Source organism: Agelaius phoeniceus (assembly GCF_051311805.1).
Source record: "Agelaius phoeniceus isolate bAgePho1 chromosome W unlocalized genomic scaffold, bAgePho1.hap1 SUPER_W_unloc_2, whole genome shotgun sequence".
NCBI lineage: Eukaryota > Metazoa > Chordata > Aves > Passeriformes > Icteridae > Agelaius > Agelaius phoeniceus.
This window is the reverse complement of record NW_027509867.1, coordinates 4,664,207-4,684,559: the sequence shown is the minus strand read 5'-3', so window position 1 is coordinate 4,684,559 and position 20,353 is coordinate 4,664,207.

Sequence of the window (20,353 nt, the reverse complement as noted above, 5' to 3'; positions counted from 1 at the left end):
GGGCAGTGAGGAGGAGCTGCAGGGGCTCTGCAGGACTGACAGGATGGGCTTTGGGGCTGCCAGGAGAAGCTGAGGGACCTGGGCTGCTGGAGCTGCTGAAGAGGAGGCCCAGGGCTCATCCTGCAACTGCTCCAAGGGTGATTTCAGAGAATCCCAGAATCGGGAAGGTTGGAAAAGACCTTGGAGATCATCAAGTCCAACCTGTGCCCTGACACTGCCTTGTCTCCCCCGAGCCTCCTCTTCTCCAGGATAAACAACCCCAGCTTCCTCAGCCCCTCCTCACAGGACTTGTGTTCCAGACCCCTCCCCAGCCTTGTTGCCCTTCTCTGGACACGCTCCAGCCCCTCCATGTCCTTCCTAAATCGGGGGGCTCAGAACTGCAAACAGCACTTGAGGTGCTGCCCAACCAGTGCTGAGCACAGGGGAAGAATCACTGCCCTGCTCCTGCTGGCCACACAATTCCTGATCCATAGGAGCACCAGGGGTTGGATGAGGGAAATGGTGGGTAGGAGGTGGGGACAAAGTGTGATTGATTGTCAGCCATGAAGGGTCTTGATCTTCATATCTGTTCTGACTGCATTAGAAGGTGCTGGTTGTCAATATCAATTGGAGATTGTTGATATTAATCTATAAATAGGAAAAGAAAACAGGACAAAACTGTTCTCTCTGCTTTTTTATCTATATAGCAGATTCACTTTGAATACACTTGTGAAATTTGTCTAATTAAGCACAGAAGAATTGCAGACTTAGATTATTCCTTGTTGCTTTTCTTGTTCTGCTGTTTTGAACAAATATTTATGAGCCTTTTCCAGTGAATTCCTGAAGAGATCAAGAAAGAAGAGGCCTCTGGAGCAGTAAAATTCATCAGCAACCTCCAAGTGACTGAGGATCCATCCCCATCAGAGCAGCAATGAACAGAAATGGGCACAGCTTTGTGGCTGCTGTCCCAGCTTTGGCATGGGCCCTGGGCCTGGAGCAGGAGCAGCTCTTGAGGGCCCCAAGGCCGGGGCTCTTGTGCTGCCCTGGGCAGATGGGATGGCAGCAGGGGCTGCAGAGCTCTCAGCACCTCAGGCCGAGGGGAGCAGGGCAGCCAGGGAGCCTCCTTTGGCCTTGGCCAAGCACCTTCCCCCATGGCTGGGGCTGAGTCCTGTGGCAGCTGCAGCTGCTGCTGTGGCCTTGGCAGGGGCTGAGGCCGTGGGGCCAGTGCCCAGAGCAGCCTGGCCTGAGCAGAGCTGTGGGGCCAGAGCCGGCTGGGCTGGGCTGGGCTCAGAGAGGCCCTTGGTGCTGCCCAGAGCTCAGGGCAGCTGGCAGAGCTTGCAGGGAGCTGGGCTGGGCTCCGAGAGCCTGGCCCAGAAACCATCAGTGTCCATCTCAGCCTGGCTGAGCGTGCAGGGCCAAGAAGAGCAGCCCAGGGTCCGCAAGTTCTCTGGGTGGGAGCTGAGCTTGTGACCCCCTGAGCCCTCCGAAGTGCTGGGGCTGCACCTCCAGCTCCACAGGAGATGTGACAGATGGGAGCAGAGACAAATAATTCCTGCTGGGTTGTTTATTGTGTTTGCTTATACAGGTGACCTGGACTCATATGTAGATGAGGAATTGCATCAGGTAACACTGGTAGAGTGATAAGAATATTTTTTAGCTGAAAATAATATTTCATGCATAATACACAATAGGAAAAAAGACACAAGATCAGAATAGCATCTGAGTTTTTCGGAGGATGAGAGACTCACTGATGTCCCAGCAGTCAAACCTGTTCAAATACTTTCTTCAGGGCTTCTTTGAGATGAGAGGTGACCACCAGAGGCCAAGGCCAGCCAGAGCTCTCTGTCCTGGCAGCTTTTGTCTGGGAGAACCATTGCGTGCAGGGAATTTTTCAGGGTGAGTATCAATTTTGGCCATGGGCACCTGGATAGACGGATGGTTCTTTTCCATAGGAAGGAAAGCACAGGGCCCCAGTTCTCCAGGGGCTGATGAGAGGCAGCCTTCAACATTCCAAGATCAGCTGGACCTGTCAGGTGGCCTGGGATGCCAAGCAAGCCAGACTTTTTCTATCTTCTCTTGGTTTCATGGCGCTCTGCAGTGTCACAATGTTCTCCTTGCTTCTGAAGTGTCACAATGGCCCCCGTGCTTCCATGAGGCCCTGCAGGGTCACAGTGGCCCTTTGGTTCCCTGGGGCCCTGAAGTGTCACCATAGTTCCACAGAAAGGAAAGCATGGATCCTCAGTGTTTCAGGGGCTGATGAATGGCAGTCACCAGCGTCCAAGGCCAGCAAGATCTGTCTGTCCTGGCAGCTTTCATCTGGGAACAGCACAATGAATATCTTGGATTCTGTATCTCTCTTTTACAGAATTTTGGGGGCAGAATCCTGGTTTCAGCCCATGAGCACCTGGATGAGACGTCCAGTTCTTTCCCATAGGAAGGAAAGCACAGAGACCCAGTGTTTCCAGGGCAGAGTAGAGGCAACCTCCAGAGGCCAAGGTGAGCCAGGCCTGTCCTGGCACCTTTTGTCTGGGAGAAACCCTTGCATATAGGGAATTTCAGAGGAAAAGTACCAATTTTGGCCATGGGTGCCTGGGCAGGAGACATAGCTCTTTTCCATAGAAGGGAAAGCACTGAGCCCCAGTGTTTCAGGGACACATGAGAACAGACCCTCAACATGTTGAGGTCAGTTGAGCCAGTCAGGCCAAGCCAACCAGACCTGTTTCCTGTTCCCTTGGATCCCTAAAACCCCACAGTGTCACACTGGTAGTGTCACACTGGATCCTTGGTACTACAAGGCCCTGCTGTGTCACACTGGCCCCTGGTTTCCATGGGGCCCCATAGTGTCACAATGGTCCTTTGCTTCCATGAGGGCTTGCAGTGTCACAGGTGTCTCCTTCGTCCCACAGTATCACAATGGACCCTTGGTTCAACGAGGCCCTGCAGTGTCAAAATGGTCTCATTGGTTCCACAAGGTCCTACAGAGCCCCTTGGTTCAATGAGGCCTTGAAGTGTCACAATGGTCTCCAGTATTCCATGAAGCCCTGCAATGTCACAATGAACCTTTAGTTCCATAAGTCCCACATTGTTCCATGAATCCTTGGTTCCATGGAGCACCACGGTGTCACCATGGTCCCATTGGTTCCACAGGGTTCCACAGGGTAATAATGGACCTTAGGTTCCATGAGGTTCCACTGCATCACAATAGACTTTGGTTCCACGAGGTTCCTCAGTGTCTCAATGGCCCCTTGGCGTCATGTGGCCCTGCTGTGTCACAGTGGCAGGTGGTTCCATGAGGCCCCACAGTGTCAAAATGGTCTCCTTGGTCCTCTGAAACTCTACAGAGCCACAATGGACCCTTGGTTCAAAAGGGTCCTTCTGTGTCACAATGGACTTTGGTTCCATGAGCTTCCACACTGTCAACAATGATCTGAGTTCCACAGTGTCACCATGGATCCTTTGTTCCATGAGGTTCTATAGTATAACATGACCGCCTTGATTCCAGAAGGTTCTGCAGTGTCACAATGGTTCCATGCAGCCCCAAACTCTCACAATGATCCCATGGCTCCAGGAGCTTCCACACTGTCAGCAATGGTCTCCTGGGTTCCACGAGGCCTTGCTCTGATACAATGGACTTTTGGTTCCATGGGGTTCCACTGCATCACAATGGACCCTTTGTTCCATGAGGTTCCAAGTGTCACAGCTGGATCCTTGTTTCTGTGAGCCTCTGCAGTCACCAAATGTCCAAAATATCAGAATAAGACTCCTTAATACTAATTTGGTGTCTAAGAGAGCAGCATTTATTCAGGGCTGAGGTCCAGCAGGTGATAACTCCTTAGGTGGACACGTAATTTTACAAGGGTACAGCTTATATACAGTCACCATGTGTATATTAAAATTTACCCATTTCTGTAAAACCCACCCCAAGTTCCCAGTTTCAGTTCTTGCTTTTTCTATCACTGCATTCTTGAGCCAAGATGTCTTCTTCTTCTCTTCTAACCACCCCTGCTGGGAAAGCAGCCCCTGCATGCCTTGTTCCTCTACTTAAAGTTCACAGGCATGGTTAAAATTGAATTAATCCACACAAGGCTTTGTGTGGGCAGGCAGAGGCAGGCAGGAGGCAGAGCTGTCAGCAAAGGAAGGGCCCAGCCAGGTGGGGGAGCCAGGGGATGCCCACAGCCTGCAGGGACAGAGGCGCAGGGCAGGGACACCGTAGGACAGCCTGGGCTGCACAGGGCACAGGGATGGGCAGCAGCTGCAAGACAGCCCTGACAGAGCCAACTTGGGCAGCACTTTGGCCATGGCTGCTGGCCCTGGGCCTGAGGCCATGAGGGGACAAGTGACCCTTGCAGGCCTGGGGCCTCATTGCCTCCTTGTCCCTGCTCAGCAGCCTGGCAGGGGCCGCCCCATGCTCCTGCCCTTGGCATTGCCCATCCCCACATCCCAGTGCCCATCTTGGGAAGAGCCCTGAGCACTGAGGGAGGGACAGGATCTGCCTGGCCAGGGGCTGGGGCTCAGGCCTTGGCCCTTTGCATTCCTGAAACACACCCAGGTTTGCTCAGCACCAGAGACACCTTTGCCTTGCTTGTCCCCAGCTGCCATCACTGCCTCCAGTGTTCTGCTCTGACTGAAACCTGGGGACACTTTCTCACTTGTGTTCCCCACAGGGATCTCTTCAAAGTCCAAGAGACTTCAATGTTTCAATGCAACTGCGTTCTTGAGGGCTTTGTGACATCACTGAGGGAGTTGTGACATCACAGAACTGTCTGTGACATAACATAGTAGAATGTGAGGCCATAGAGCAGACTCTGCCATCATAGAGGGTGGCTCTGTGGCATCATAGAGAGGGTTGTGACATCACAGAACAGAGAGTGACATCACAGGGTCACTTTGTCACATCACAGTCTTTTATGACATCACAGCACTGCTGTATGACATTACAGGGTAACATAATAGAGTTAGCTCTGTGACATCACAGGAGCTGTGTGACATCACAGGTGATGTATGACATAACAGGGGCAGTGTGACATCACAGAGAAGGCTGTGTGACATCAAAGTAGTGGTGTGAGGTCACTGAGGAGGTCAATCCTCCCCAGCCCCCCCCTCACAGTTTACCCCAGAGAAATCCAACCCTGATTGTGCACAGTAGGGTCCCCTGTCCCCCCGGCTCCCCCCGCCAGTGTCGCAATGATCCCTACATTCCATGGAACCACACACCTCTCTTCCATGTGTGGAATGCCAGCTGAGTGGCCCCATGGAATGTGGGGATCATTGTGACACTGAGAGGCCCCATCAAACCAAGGGTCCAGGTCCATTGTGACACCACGGGGCCTCATGGAACCGTGGAGACCATTGTGACACTTTGGGGTGTCATGGAACCAAGGGGCCCCATGGAGCCAAATGCCCATTGTGACATTGCAGGGCCTCATGTCATCAGTGGTCCATTGTGACAGTGGGAACCAAACAAGACCTTTGTGACACTGCAAACCCCCAGGGTCCAAAGGTCCATTGTGACATTGCAGGGCTCGTGGAATAGAGGAGTCAAGTGACATTGTGGGGCCTGGGGAACCATGGAGACCATTGTGACACTGCAAGGCCTCATGGAATCATTGGGACCAGTGTGACACTGCTGGACCCCATGGAATGGGGTGCCCCCTGGTGCCAAGACCCTCAAAAACTCAGTTGTCTCTTCTGCTAATTAAACACTGGGGCTCCGTGCTTTCCTTCCTACAGAAGAAGAACTCTCCTCCTCAAAGCACCCATGGCCAATATTGGGATATCACCTCCAAATTTCCTTATATCCAGGGATTGTTCCAATAGGAATATTGACAGGACAAGTCTGTCTGGCAATGGTTTCACAAGGGTCACCACTCATCTGTCCCCAAAACACTGGGGAAGGCTCCATGCTCTCCTTCCTATGGGAAAGAACTGTCCTGCTTCTCCAGGTGTCCATGGCTAGAATTGGGATTTCCACCTCCAACATTCCCTGTTCTGACAGACTGGAGGAGATTGTTGGCTCAAAACATTTCATGTGTGGGGGAGGAAGGGGCAGGTCCAGCCCTGCCCTGCCCTGAAACCCCAGCCCTGCCCTGCCCTGGAACCCCAATCCCCCCAGAGCCTCTATCCCAGCCCAGCAGTGGCTGCCAGTCCCTGGCACAGCACAGGCAATGCTCCACAGCCACCTCTGCAGCCCCAGCCCAGCTCCTGAGGGACCAAATGAGCCCAAGCCCCACCTGGGGGAAGGGCCCAGGGAGACCAAGGGGTATTGAAGGCTGACCACAAGGCAAGAACACATCTTGACCCTGGATCCTCTTGGAATTTCCATCTGAACAGTGCTGGAATCCAGGGCTTTGTAGCTGTGTGTGTGCTCCTCTGTATCTTTTTTGTCTTTCTCTCTTTCTGTGTATTCTTCTTCTGTTTCTGTGCTCCTGCAAATTTTGATTAATATTAAATTGAACAGACTTGGAGTTTGTGAAGTTCAATGAGCTAAGTCAATGCTTTGAAAAGTGTTTTTTGTTGATTGAATGTCTGTCGTAATTTGACATGAGAAGTATTTTTGAAAAGTAATACAAAACTTTTTGTGTAACTGACAATCTGTTAAACCACTGAGATACTGAACATGCCTCTGTTAACCACATATGCTAAAGATGAAAAAACCCAGAAACCTCCTCTTTCTTTGCCAGTCAACAAAGAAGCAGCGGGCACTGGCCCCGGCCCCCATCTCAACCAAACCAAACCAAACCAAACCAAACCAAACCAAACCAAACCAAACCAAACCAAACCAAACCAAGCAACCCTGCCATGGGCTGAGCCCCTTCCCCCCTCCCCAGGCTGCCCCCCCCCATCGGCCCCATTCTGACCAAACCAAACCCCAACAACTCCCAAACAGGAAAACAAAAGAGGCTACAAAACCCCAACCAGAACAAAGCCAGCCACAGCTGTTAAAATCTCACCATCAAGTCCCCTCCCTCTACACAACTAAAACCAAAACCCCCTAAAACATACAACCCATACAAAATAACCCTACAACTAAAATTAAATAAAAAGCCCCAAAAAATGAGCCATAAAACCAATCCTAACACAACCCAACCATAACTTCAACCACAAGTTACTGGCAGGTCAGGTGCCAACCCTTTCAATACTTTAATCCTCCCTCAAAAAAAAGGGAAAAACAAAATACAAACATAAAAAAATTATAAAACCATCAAAGTCAGTAAAGAAGACATGAAATCCCAAACAATAAAAAGAAAAAGTACCTAAATCTTAAAAATAAAATCCCCTTATAAACTATAAAGAAAAAAACTCTTTTTTATAGCACATAAAATTATAAAAAAATAAAAATATTCAAATTATTATCAAACAAAAAACCTGCATACTAAAAAAACCCAAATGTTAAAATAACTGTAATTTCATAAAAAGTTTAAACAGGAAAAGATAAAAACATAATCCAGTACCCCCAAGAGAAGATCTCTATTCCCAGAGATAAAAATAATTTCAAAAGTAAATAATAAAAGCTTTTACCTTTAAATCACTCATCTTTAAAACAATATCCCATAAGTTGACATGTCCCATCAACAAGCTGTAGAAAAGCTTCTGGCAATAAAAACAACTTAACAATACCAAAGTTCCACAGAACTGATATCCATGACAAAATTAAGAACCACAAAAGCCCTATTTTTTCCCTTTCTAAAAAAATCTCCATAACCTTATCAATAAAAACTTCTCTCCCTAAGTAAAATAAAAAATCTATTCTAGAAAAAGTAACGTAACTAGAAATTGAAATTTTACTTTATTTATATTGTCAGTAAAAAGAAAAAGTTGTAAAGAAAAATAAAGTGTTGGAAAGAATTTAATTCTTACTTCTTTTTTCTTTCTTAATTTAATTTTAATAAAATTTTCTTTATACACTTTTAAAATTTTAAGCCCACTTTACTTTCTTGTAATCCAACTCACAACAAAATAAATACATAAATAATTAACCAACACTAAAACCCACCATACTCATCAAATCATTAGTTAAGAAATCTCAAGATTAGAAAAATCTTAAATTAACAAACCAAAACCACTACAATGTCATAACAAACCTTTTGCCAAAGTTTCCCTGATTTTCTAAAGTTCCCAGTAAAGGCTGTTTTATAGTTTGGAGCTCCTGAGAATCTCTTGTTGGTATTTCTCCAGTTCATCCAATTCAGAGTACACAAACAAATTTAATTCCTTTAAAATGTCTCATTGAGGGAGTTGTTTGGGGGATGGGGGTCAGAGCTTGTGTGTCCTGCTTGGCCCAGCCCAGGCAGGGCTTTCCCAGCCACATTCCACACTCCATTGCCCAGCTGGAGCCGCTGGTGCCTCTGAGTTGTGCTGCCCCAGCCCCAGGGACGCTCTCCTTGTCTGCCCATTCCCCCACGGTCTCTGGGCAGGGATGGCCTCACTGGGGGCTGCTGACATCCTCAGCAACTTGGAGGCTGCTGCTGAATTTCACTGCTCCAGAGGCTTGTTCAGCCTTCAGCTCTTCAGTGCAGGAATTCAGTGTCCCAGGGCTCATGAACATTCAGAACACCTGAACAAGCCAAGCCCCTGGGAATAATTTGATTTTAATTTTCAAATAATTTGTGGTTACGTCAATCTCAGTAGTGTATTCAAAGTGAATACATGATATTTAAAAAGACAGTGAGAAAACATTTTTTAGGTCCTGTTAAGGATTTTTTCCTGTTTATAAATCGATAGGTGCAGTCTCCAATTGACACTGAGTCCAAGCACCTCCTCATGCAGTTTGAATAGAGATGAAAATCCAGACCCTTCATGGCTGACAATCAATCAGACTCTGTCCCTACCCCCACCCCACCATTTCCCCCATCCAAGCCCTGGCACTCAGATCAGCCTTGTGCAAATCTGAGCTCCCTCCAGCCCAGGCTGCACCTGCAGCTTTCAGCTCCTTGGCTCCAACTCCCACCTGCTTTCCTTGCAGAAGGAGCTGCCCGAGACACAGAGGGATGTTTATTTCTTGTCAGCCAGCAAAGCCAAGGGAAGGCACAGCTCCATCAAATGCCAAAGTCATTCTTCTCCCTGGCTCTGCCCTACCCCTGATCCCCCCATCCTCTCCTGTTTCCTTCATCCTTCCTTTGCCAGGCAATTTCTGGGTCAAGGGAGCTCTGCTCTGGGGATGGAGGGAGGTCCAAGTGCAGCCATTGGAGTGGGAACCACAACTCATCAGGTTTGTGTCCTTTGAGGGAGCAGAAACTCATGAGACAGAGGCAAAGAAATGCTTCTTCTCATGGCCAACATAAAAATTGTGACCATGATAAAATTTAAGAAACATCAGAAGACTTCCCTCAATTCCTTGTGAAATCTCAGCAATATCTGACATGTCTACCAGCCACAAGGGATAGCCATAAAGGAAGGTCTTTAGACAAAGACATAAGAAGAGGTGAGATAAAAGATAAAACTACAACTAAGATGCTGATTAATGAGTTATTTAAACTTCTGAAAGAGTGGGCAACTCCCTTAAGCTCAAAGCATGAAGCCAGTCAAGGGACACTCATTGGAAGGACCAGAAAACAGCTGCAGGAGGAAATCTAGGAGAAAGGGGAAGGACATAGATCCAGCTGCTCTAAATAAAGACATATCCTTAGACATGGCCATTTAACCAGGAGAGCTGGAAACACCTAAAGGAAGAGGGTCATGACATATTAGACTGAATGTTGGTGACGAGAGCAGAGGGGAAGATCAGTATTTCTTCTCCTGCCATCAGTAGAAGGATCCAGTAAATCCAGGAAATTCCTTTTCTTGGCAGGAATACTTTGCCATTTCTTAAAAGCACTCAAATGACCCAGATAATTAAGATTTGCTTGTATATTAACAAACAAACAGGTATTAACACCTGTGCCCCTTTCAGGCAGACATCCGCTGTGTGACCATGAACAGGCAGTGCCACTTGTGCCCTGAGGGGCCCAGCTGGGATTGGATCTCTCTGAGAGCACCTGAGGGAGAGCAGAGCACCTTGCAAGCTACAGGTCCCTGACAGCCCCGCAGGGCTCCTGTCCCATCAACATCTGCTCTGCTCCAGTCTGAAACAGGGCCCAGCATGGTGCTGGGATCATCAGAGAGCTGAGGTGTGTGCTGGAATTCAATGGCCTCCCCATCCCGCAGCAGCCCTGCATTTCCCTGCTGCAGCCTTGGTCTCCAGCCCAGCCATGGAGGCTCTTTGGGCTCTGGAGTGTTGCTGCAGCCCCCAAGAGCAGCTGAGCTCTGCCTTTGGCACAGTCAGGCCTGGGCAGCGCAGGCCATGCTCAGCAATTGCTTGTGTGTGCCTGGCCTTGCTGTCAGCCCCGTGAGCGGCTGCGTGGCCCCTTTGTGGCCCTGTGCTGGCCCAGCCATGGTGGCCCAGCCCCTGTGCAGGCCCAGCCCAGGCCAGGAGCATTGCGGCTGGGAACGGCCCCTGTGCCGTGGTGCCCACAGCAGCCTTGGGGCTCTGTGCCCCATGGCCTCCCTGCTGGGCAGCCTCTGCCAGCTCCTGCAGAGCCCGTGGCACCTGTGGGGCTGCACAGACAGCCCTGCCCCGGGCTCTGCCGGCCTCTGGGCCAGCAGAGAGGCAGCCAGGGCTGGCCATGGCCGGGAACAGGCCCTGAGCCCCGCAGGAGGATGGAGCTGGGCCACAGCCAAACTCAGCCCAGGCCAAAGCTGGGCTCAGCAGCCAGGGCTGCCAACGCATGGGCACAGAGGCTGGGCACAGATAAATGTCCTGGGCCCCCTCCCTGCTCGGTCCATGCCACCAAGGGCACAGAGCAGCCTCCTCTCTGGCCACTTGCCTGTTTGCAATGCCTTGCACAGGCGCTGGCCCTGCCCCACAAGGCCTGGCCTGAGTCCTGCACCTGCACGCTCAGCCAGGCTGAGATGGACACTGATGGTTTCTGGGCCACGCTCTCGGAACCCAGCCCAGCTCCCTGCAAGCTCTGCCAGCTGCCCTGAGCTCTGGGCAGCACCAAGGGCCTCTCTGAGCCCAGCCCAGCCCAGCCAGCTCTGGCCCCACAGCTCTGCTCAGCCCAGGCTGCTCTGGGCACTGGCCCCACGGCCTCAGCCCCTGCCAAGGGCACAGCAGCAGCTGCAGCTGCCACAGGACTCAGCCCCAGCCATGGGGGAAGGTGCTTGGCCAAGGCCAAAGGAGGCTCCCTGGCTGCCCTGCTCCCCTCGGCCTGAGGTGCTGAGAGCTCTGCAGCCCCTGCTGCCATCCCATCTGCCCAGAGCAGCACCAGAGCCCCGGCCTTGGGGCCCTCAAGAGCTGCTCCTGCTCCAGACTCAGGGCCCATGCCAAAGCTGGGGCAGCCACAAAGCTGTGCCCATTTCTGTTCATTGCTGCTCTGGTGGGGATGGATCCTCAGCCACTTGGAGGTTGCTGATGAATTTTATTACTCCAGAGGCCTCTTCTTTCTTGAGCTCTTCAGTTCAGGAATTCAGTGAGAAGAGCTCATGAACATTTGTTCAGAATACCTGAACAAAAAAAGGCCCCATGGGGAATATTTCAAGTTTTCAGTTCTTAATGTGGTTAATTAGACAGATGACAGAAGTGTATTCAAAGTGAATATACAATAGTATAAAACAATGCCGAGAGTACAGTTTTGTTCAGTTAAGTTTTATTTTCCTGTTTATAGCTTGATCTTAGCAATTTCCAATTGATATTGATCCCCAGCAGCTTTTAATGTGGTTTGAACAGATATAGAAATCAAGACCCTTGATGGCTGACAATCAATCAGAATTTTTCCCCACTCCCTCCCCACCATTTCTCTCATCCAGCCCCTGGCACTCCTATGGATCAGGAATGGTGTGGCCAGCAGGACCAGGGCAGTGATTCTTCCCCTGTGCTGGGCACTGGTTGGGCAGCACCTCGAGTGCTGTGTCCAGTTCTGGAACCCCAATTTAGGAAGGACATGGAGGGGCCAGAGCGTGTCCAGAGAAGGGCAACAAGGCTGGGGAGGGGTCTGGAGCACAAGTGCTGTGAGGAGAGGCTGAGGCAGCTGGGGTTGTTTATCCTGGAGAAGGAGGCTCAGGGGAGACAAGGCACTGCCAGGGCACAGGTTGGACTTAATGATCCCCAAGGATTTTTCCAACGCTGTTGATTCTGGGATTCTCTGAAACCACCCTTGGAGCAGTTGCAGGATGAGCCCTGGGCCTCCTCTTCAGCAGCTCCAGCAGCCCAGGTCCCTCAGCTTCTCCTGGCAGCCCCAAAGCCCATCCTGTCAGTCCTGCAGAGCCCCTGCAGCTCCTCCTCACTGCCCAGAACAGGGAGCCCCAGAGGCAGACACAGCAGCCCAGATGTGCCCCCCTGGCCTGGGGTGCCTCTGGCAAGGGAGCAGCAGCAGGCACTGCAGGAGCCTGCTGACAATTCCTGCAGCACTTGTAGGATGATCCTGCTGCCCAAGGGACGTTCCCATGGTGCCAAGTCAGGAACTGTAATGGGGAGTCGGGCCAGAGAGGAAAGGACAAACAGGGATGGGCTGTTGCAGGGGAGGGAACACAGGAGGGCAATTGGAAGAAATTTGTTCAAGAGAAGAGTAAAGAAAGCAAAGGTGAAGCCAAGGAAATGCCCAGGGCAGTTTGGGGGTGGCTGCCAGGCAGCCCTGGCTCTGAGCAACAGCGTCTGCAGTGCCACAGGAAACTCCCAGCTGATGGGAACAAACTTTCTGGCTGACTGCAGAGGCCAGGACAAAGCTGAGTGGTTTCCCTGGTGTCCCCCAGGCCTTGCTGGGCCCAGGGGCTGATGGCATTTGTGCTCCCTCAGGTTCATGTCCCCACAGCAACAGCATGGGGGTGCTGCCCCTACTGTATGCAATGCAAACAGGGGCTGCTGAGGCAGTGCTGCCGTGTCTGTGCCTGCAAGGATGGGGCACCTGTGTGAGCTGGGGGAGAGGCCAGGGCTGCAGAGGGGGGGATGTTGTTGGCAGCTGCATGAGGACACTCTGGGACGCTGCCCTGGGCTGTGCAGCGCACTGGGCATGGATCAGCCCCTGCTCTGCTGCTCCTTCCCGTCTGGCCCAGGGCCCTTGCAGAGCCCCAGCCATGCTGTTTGCCCCCAGCCTGCCCACGGCCAGCCTGGGGCTGCTCACGGGGGTTTCTGTGCTGAGCATTGGCCTGGCCGTGTTCTTGAGAGAGCCTGGGCAAGGAGCCTGGAGCCCCCAGGGCCTGGCCTGAGGCGTCAGCGCTGCCCCAGCAGTGCCCATGGCCTGTCCCTGCTGCAGCCCCGGCACTGCCACCCCCAGGGCTGTGCCCGGCCCCGAGAGCACTCAGGCCCTGCAGCAACACCAGGGCCACCAGGGCAGCGGGGCAGGGCCACGGCAGCAGCACTGGCAACACCAAGTGCTGCTGCTGCTGCTGCTGCTGCTGGGCACAGCTGCTGGGCCAGCACTGATCTGCCCCAGCTCTGCACACAGACATTGCTGCTGCAGCTCCAGAGAAGGCAACAAAAGGGCATCTCTGCAGAAAACTCTGCTGGGACATCCTTTAGTTCCTTTAAAGCCACCGAAAGTGCAGCCCCTCATTGACACAGTCTGTGGCCACAGGATTGGTGGAGAGAAACAAAATGAGAAATGGCACAAGCAATGACATTTATTTGTGGACAAGATTAAAAACCTATAATAAAAAGAGAAAGAACCTCCAAAATGAAGCCAACAAGGAGTATCAAAAATGAGTATTATTACAAGTTATTTGCAGAAATTGGCCAGCAGTTTAATATTCCTGAAAGCATCCAGTCATCAGTCTCCTCACTGCAGCCTTGAGCTCCTGGTTCCTCAGGCTGTAGATGAGGGGGTTCAGGGCTGGAGGCAACACCGAGTACAGAACTGACAGGGCCAGATCCAGGGATGGGGAGGACATGGAGGGGGGCTTCAGGTAGGTAAATATGCCAGTACTGACAAAGAGAGAGACCACAGCCAGGTGAGGGAGGCAGGTGGAAAATGCTTTGTGCCGCCCCTGCTCAGAGGGGATCCTCAGCACAGCCCTGAAGATCTCCACATAGGAGAAAACAATGAACACAAAACAACCAAGTCCTAAACAGACACCAACAGCAAGTAGCCCAAGTTCCCTGATATAGGATTTGGAGCAGGAGAGCTTGAGGATCTGTGGGATTTCACAGAAGAACTGGCCCAGGGCATTGCCATGGCACAGGGGCAGGGAAAATGTATTGGCCGTGTGCATGAGAGCATTGAGAAAGGCACTGGCCCAGGCAGCTGCTGCCATGTGGGCACAAGCTCTGCTGCCCAGGAGGGTCCCGTAGTGCAGGGGTTTGCAGATGGACACGTAGCGGTCGTAGCACATGATGGTCAGGAGAGAAACCTCTGCTGAGATGAAGATCATAAAGAAAAAGAGCTGAGCAGCACATCCTTTGTAGGAGATGTTGCTGGTGTCCCAGAGGGAATTGTGCATGGCTTTGGGGACAGTGGTGCAGATGGAGCCCAGGTCAGCGAGGGCCAGGTTGAGCAGGAAGAAGAACATGGGCGTGTGCAGGTGGTGGCCGCAGGCTACGGCGCTGATGATGAGGCCGTTGCCCAGGAGGGCAGCCAGGGAGATGCCCAGCAAGAGGCAGAAGTGCAGGAGCTGCAGCTGCCGCGTGTCTGCCAATGCCAGCAGGAGGAAGTGCCTGATGGAGCTGCTGTTGGACATTTGCTGGGGCTGCACAGGTGCACCTGTTCATGGAGAAAGGACAATGACAAGTCAGGAGAGGCTGCTTGGAGCCAAACCTGGGCCATTCCCTGTAGACTGTCCCTACATTTGGGACACACCGCCCTTCTACCTGCTGTGGAAAAGCCTTTGGCTGCAATCAGAGCACAATCACACTCCCCGGGTACCCTGGGATAAACCAGACCCTGCCCAGAGCAGAGGGATCCCTGAAGGTCTCACCCTCTCTCAAGGTCTCTGGGCAAGGTCTCAGCACCCCCTTGTGCCAAGGACACCCACGGCTCCTGGGCAAACCCAGCAGCATTTCCTCAGCTGTGGCAGCTCTGCCCTTCCCCGTGGGACATTCAGGGAACTCCCAGAGGCTCTGGCACAGATTTGCACCCAGGAGGGCAGCTCAGAGCCTGGCAGGGCACAGCAAGGAGATCCCTGGCTGTGCCCATGATGGGATCTCAGGGAGGGGGCTCAGCTCATTCCCCTTTTCCATGGACTGCTTTGCCCACAGCCCCCCAGGTGCCAGGGAAGCTTGGACACCCCATTCCCATGGACAGCCCTGCCTGGCAGGAATGCCAAGGGCAGTGCCTGGCTCAGCTGCTGCAGATGCCAGAGCCTCCCTGAGAGCAGCAGATAACAGTGCCAATGTCAGGGCAGTGCAGAACCAAGAGCAGATGTTGTGGTGCTGTGCCTGAGAGGGCAGGGCAGAGACAGCCGGGCACTCAGGACAGTGTTCCCGTGCCCAGCTGTGCCCGGCACCTCCCACACACCAACAGTGCCATCCTGCCCCAGCCCTGCTCTCTTCAGCCCCCTCTACTTCCCTGAGCATCTCCCTGGGCCTGGACATTCCCTGCTGAGAGGAGCCTTGTCCCTGCCAGCGCTCACAGAGCCCATCCCAGCCTGTGTGCCCTGGCTGGGGCCCTACAGAAACCTGCCTGTGTGCAGGGCCCTGGCTGGGGCAGGCTCTGTGTGCAGCTGGGCAAGGGCAGCTCAGGAGAGCCCTGCTGGGCCCTGCAAAGGTGATGCTGCTGCTGCTGTGCAGGGCTGAGGAGTGGCTGAGGGCCCTTTGGGAGGCTCCCAGCAGAGACACTGACCACCCAAAGTTACAGTTCTGGACTCTCTGTAAATGTTCAGACATTCCTTTGGTGATCCTGTGTGTCCCTTTCAATTTAGAATGTTTTGGGATTCTGGGATAACAATTCCTGTTCTGCTTCTCTTATCCCCCTGCTGTCTATAATCCAAAGAGAAAAAAAACCCCTTGCAACAGTGTTAGAACAGTAAAGTAAAAACCAGACATTAATTGGAAGCTTCCAGGTGTCCCAATGGGGATGGGGCACACTCGGTCCCTGATTTCAACAATTTATTAAGGTTGATTACTTAGGATATTTAACAGGAACATCCAATAGGAGATTCAGTTGCCCTGGTTACAGGGCCATTGTGTTACACACCCCCTGCTCAACCTGTTGGAATAGGTCCAAAGGCTTCTTTGCCAAAAATTTTTGTTATGACTGCTCACATTCTGGTCAATTAAAAAAATGGTTTTGTAGGTTCTCTTCCTGATAATAAGACAGTATTTCAGGAAGGTATTTAGACAGTGAGCTTATTGTTCTAAAATCTAAGAGAAAGGTTAGGAAACGTACTAGAGTTAATTATTATAATTATATAAGTATGTAATATTAGTTTATTATAGTTAATTAGGAATTTAGTAGTGTTAAGTAAGGATTGTAGATTTATAACTATATAATAGTAAGTTACAGAGCTATGAATATATGAAAAATGTGTAAAATGCAAAAATCTTTTCGTCATCACCCCAACTTTCCCATCCTTCTCCAAGAACGAAATTGAAAACACTCTCAGGAACGCTCCTGATCTTTACAGCAATCCCAGGCTTACCTTCTTTGGGAAGTGCCCTCTGGAGCTGTGCCCAGGCTGGTCTGGAGCTGGGAGCAGCCCTGCCCCACCCAGGCTCTCTCAGCAGCAGCCCCTGCCCTGCTCAGGGCGGCTCCTTCCCCCCAGATCTTGTCCCCCAGGGCTGGGAGCAGCTGCCAGGGCTGGCTGAGAGCTGTCCCTGGCAGGCAGCAGAGTCCCTGCCCCAGCACAGCGCCCTGGGCTGCAGGACCCTGCTCTGCAGGACAGCCCTGGGCACCCCTGGCTGCAGCCCCGGCTGCTCAGCCCTGCAGCAGAGCCTGGCAACAGGAGCTGCCTTGGGCTGTGCCTGGGCTGGGGCGGCAGGGAAAGCCAGCCCTGCCCTAGGGCCACAGCCCTGCCCTGGAGCAGCCCTAAGAGTCCTCCTGAAAGGTCCTAAAAGCTCTGGGCTGTGCCAGCTCCAGGAGATCCCTGCAGGAACTGCAGCTTCTCTTCCCACAGCCAGGGAATGACTGTTTCAAACCTGGACTGATTTCTGCTCTAGTGAGCCCTGAGTGAGCTCTGCCCTGTGCTCCCAGCCCAGGCTGACTTTAACCACTCTGTGGCTCTGTGCTGTGCCCGGGCTGGCTGCAGGCAGTGCCCCAGCCCTGTTGGGCTGGCACAAGAGCTGCTCATCCAGAGAAATGTGCTTTTGAAGCTCTTCTTGGTGAGCAGGAGCTGCCTCTGTGCCAGGAGCCCAGCCCAGCTCAGCAGCACAGACACAGCACAAGGACTTTAATCAGCCTCTGGGGCTTTGTGCTCAGGCCCTGAACATCAGTCCCTGAGAGGGAGCTGAAGAAACCTCTCCAGAGCTCCAAGGCAGAATCCAACTCCAAACTTTCTTGGACTTTTAATGGGTCCCAGAGAGGGACAGGACTGAGCAAGTGTCCCCAGGCCCCAGGCAGAGCAGAGAACTGCAGGCAGTGCTGACAGGTGGGGACAAAGAGAAGCCAAGTCTTGGTGCCCTGGGGCACAGCAGGGTCTGTGCCAGCAAGGGCTGGGAGGAGACACCTTGTGCTGAGGCCCTGGGGCCTCCTGGCACAGCCCCAGCCAGGCTGGGCACTGTCAGCCCCTTGTGCTGCCCTCAGCATCCCCCCCTAGCCCACATCCCAGTGGCCTCAAGGATCTGCTGCAAGGAGTCCCTGGGGAGCCTTGCTCAGCAATGGCCCTGGGGGCTCCTTCATGCTCCCTGCAGGGACTGCAGCTTTTTCAAAGGACTTTGGCTTTGGCTTTGGCCTTGGAGTCTCTGAGAGGTTTGTGCAATCATGGCCTCCAATTATCTGCTGTAATTAGTCCCTGGAGAGGCTTTGTCAGTAACAACACTCAGTGGGGCTCATTAATACTTCCGGGTACTCCAGTTATTTGAAGGTACTTGGTGTTTCCCTTTTGATCCAGACTCTGTGAGAGGTTTGTGCAATCCTGGCCCCAATTATCTGCTTTAATGAGTCCCTTGAGAGCTTTGTACTGACACTCAGTGCTGCTCAGTAATGCTTTTAGCTTCTCAAATTTTTTAAGGTAGTTTGGATTTTCCTTTCCACATTCAATCTCTGAGAGGTTTTTTTGTGCAATCCTGGCCTCCAAATCTGTCCTCCTCCAAGGAGTCCATGAGGAGCCTGTGCAGGGCATGGACCTCACTGAGACCCATTCATGCTTTGAGACACTTTGGGGTTTTCTTCTGGCTTTGACTCCTGGAAAGGTTTGTGCAATCTCCTCTCAGGCCCTGAGGTTCAAGGGTTCAGCTCCAAATGCACCACAGGGCTCATCAGGATGCAGCAAGTCCTGACAAACCATGGCTCTGCCTTGATTTCCCTCTGCTCTAATGCAGTTTATCAGGAATGTATCTGGAGTGATTTTTGGTTTGCTAATTTGAGATTTCTCAGCAAATGCATCTATTAGTGCAGTGGGATCAGTGTTGGCTAATTAACATTGCCCTCACTGGAATATATTTCCTCATTTCCTGCTGTGAGAAAGGATTAGGAGAAAGGCAAAGTATGCTTAAAATTTTAAAAGGGTATATAGAAAAGTTTATTACCAGTAAATAGAAGAAAGAGTAATAAGAATCTAAACACTTCTCCTCTCCCTACAACCTTTTCTTTCTTACTGACAATGCCAGGAGACAAAACCTGAAAGTTTCAGTCACTTTACACCATCTAGAACAGTCTTTCTTCAGTTCACTTAGGGAGAGGAGTCTCTCTTTCATGCTATGGAGACTTCTCCATAAGAAAAAGTTCGCTCCTGGCTCTCAATTCCCACAAATAGCACCTGCCCAGAAAATCTGCAATTGTGATGTTCCTCCCAGTTTTTCACAGCTCTTTTACAGTTGTGTTTATGGGCCATGTCACCTTATGGGGTATTAGTTTAAAGATGAGCTGTTTAAGAGCAAATGTTCTCCTTATCTATTTCTGAAACAATCTTCATCTCTGAGAACAGAGATCTTCTTCTCTCCCTGAGGGCACAGAGTCTCATCACTCTTTTCTTTTTCTGCGTTCAAACTTCTCATGGGATCACAGCTGCTTCAACATTTGCTTATTTTGCATGGAGACCTTTGCTGAACAAGTCATCTCCCCATACTTTTCAATGCCTTATAGGGAAAAAGAGTCTGATGTATCAATTACATCCTTCTCCATTGCTTTACAGGAGGATTTCAGCCCCAAGATCAAGGCATATCCTCATCCTTTCCATCTGGAACCCAACTTCTTCTTCACTGATCTTGGTGTCTTCACGTTGCCCCTCTGTGTGCCTGCACTTTGTCCTTTTCTCTCACTGGAGGGAGGATGGAAGCACTGAAAGAGTTCATATCTCACCCGGGGCCTGCAGATGGTTCCGTGCCCCCGTCCGGGCTCGGTGCTTGCGGCCGGAGCTGTTTTACGATGGAGGTTTCTGCAGCGGCTGCGCTGGGGCTGTGTCAGGATGGGCCGCGCTGGGGCAGGGCCAGGATCTCAGCAGCCAGGCCAGAGCACAGCAGCAGCACGGCCGGGGCCGATGGCTTCTCCTGCCCCTGCCCGGGGCTTGCGGCTGAAGCCCAAGGGTGGCAGAATCTTGGCCGAGCTGGCCCGGCCCGGGGCTGCTCCTGGGGCCCGGCGGATCCTGGCTGGGCCCGGGCTGGCGGCGGGGCAGGGCTCAGCAGGGCCCAGATGTTCCCAACTGCAGCCATGGCCCGGCCCGGCCTCGGCCCCGCGGCCTCCCCTGCCCTGCCCGGCAGCCGATGGGGCCTGGCGGGGTCCCTGGGAAGGGGCCCGGCCCCACAGCAGGAGCTGCCCGGCCCGGCCTGGCTGAGACGGGGCTGGGTCAGCCTTGTTACCTCTGTGCCAGCCAGAAGGGAAAGAGACCCTCCCAGGCTTTCCCATCTTTAACATGTGTCTTCACAGAGGCATGTACAGTTTCCTTAGTGGTTTAACAGATTGTCAGTTCTCAAAGCTGATTACTGATTGTTTTTTTTGTCAGACACAGATGAAACTGCTAGAAGCTTCTCTTAGGACATCACTTCCATGATGCAAAATCACCACAACAGCACAGAGCCCAGAGCTCCTTTGTCCATATGTATCGGTCATGTGCCCAAGTCCTCAAAAACCCTTCTTGGGAGATCTCTGGCCCCTTTCCAAGGTTTTTTCAACTGAAAGCATTCAACTCAGAGTCTAAGAAAATCACCAGAGGACAGGGCCAACCTGACCTGTCTGTCCTAGCTACTTTTGTCTGGGATCAGTCCTTGGATAAACAGAATTGAGAGGCCAAATTCTAATTTTGGCCAGGGTGTCTGGACCTGAAAGCCGGTTCCTTTCCATAGGAAGGAAGGAACAGAACCCCAGTGTTTCAGGGG